The following is a 1,113-nucleotide window of genomic DNA, read 5'->3' as shown; positions in this document are numbered from 1 at the left end:
TTTTCTAAAATAAAATATTTTAAATTGAATAAGTGTGTTATCTATTATCAAGGGCAATTGATCCTTTTATATAACCCCAGAAACAAATGACCAAATGTTCCCTGGAGACAGGTCTCCATCATATTATGGGTTCACATGGCTAATGTTCTAGAAGAAACAAGACTCGCATGGACAGGACTAAGAGCCACGATTCCCTCTTACACATGATCAAAACAAGGAGAGGCGAGTGGGTTTCTATATCACACTGCATCTCAGTTACAGAGCAAGTGGGGCTTTTCTTATGGTCTTTTTAAGATTCTGACATTCCAGACTGCTGTGGAGTTACCCTGGTTCCAGGTTTCCCTCTGCTCTTTAGTTGCAGGAATCTAGCCCAGCATCAGTACACCAGATTCACTGAAGGGAGGCATAGTGGAACGGGTGTTTGAGAGAATTCACTTATTCATTTAAAACGATTTGTGGGGCACCTGCTATGCTCAAGGCACCGATCTATGTGCTGAGATAAAGCAGAAAATGAGACGCAAGTCCCTGCCTCACGGAGATTACACTCCAGTTGAAGACATATGGACAGTAAACAGAGATAACCTGCCACAGAATGAGGGAGAATTGAGTGCCACAAAGAAAAATAAAGCAGGGAAGGGGGGGAGAGGGAATGTCAAGAGATGCTCCAGAAGGCTTTCCTAAGGAGGTTGCATTTGTGCAGAAACAAATGATATACAGGAGCAAGCCATCCAAGTACCCAGGAAAGATTGTATCAGGCAAGGGACACAGCAAGTGCAAGGGCCTGAGACTGAATACGCTTGTAGTATTTGAGGACTGGCAGGCAGGCCCGTGTGTTTACGTGCATGAGGAAGGGGAAGAGTGGCAGGAAATAGGTTGGAGTGGAAGCTAGGGGCCAGATCATATAACCCATGTTAGGAATATAGATTTTTTATTTTTTTTTAGTTATGTGAGATTATTAGGAGACCTGTGAACAGGCAAGGGGAAAGAATGAAATTGTGGACACAGGCAAGGTTACAATTGCAATAAACTACTTAAGAGATGGTGGCTTGGACAGTGATGGATTAAAGCTATATACATGTATTCTGAGAGTACATTAAAGCTGGGGACAGTGAA

Source organism: Miniopterus natalensis, chromosome 19, assembly GCF_054644295.1.
Source record: "Miniopterus natalensis isolate mMinNat1 chromosome 19, mMinNat1.hap1, whole genome shotgun sequence".
NCBI lineage: Eukaryota > Metazoa > Chordata > Mammalia > Chiroptera > Miniopteridae > Miniopterus > Miniopterus natalensis.
The sequence above is the reverse complement of the archived record's forward strand: the minus strand, read 5'-3'. Positions refer to the sequence as shown.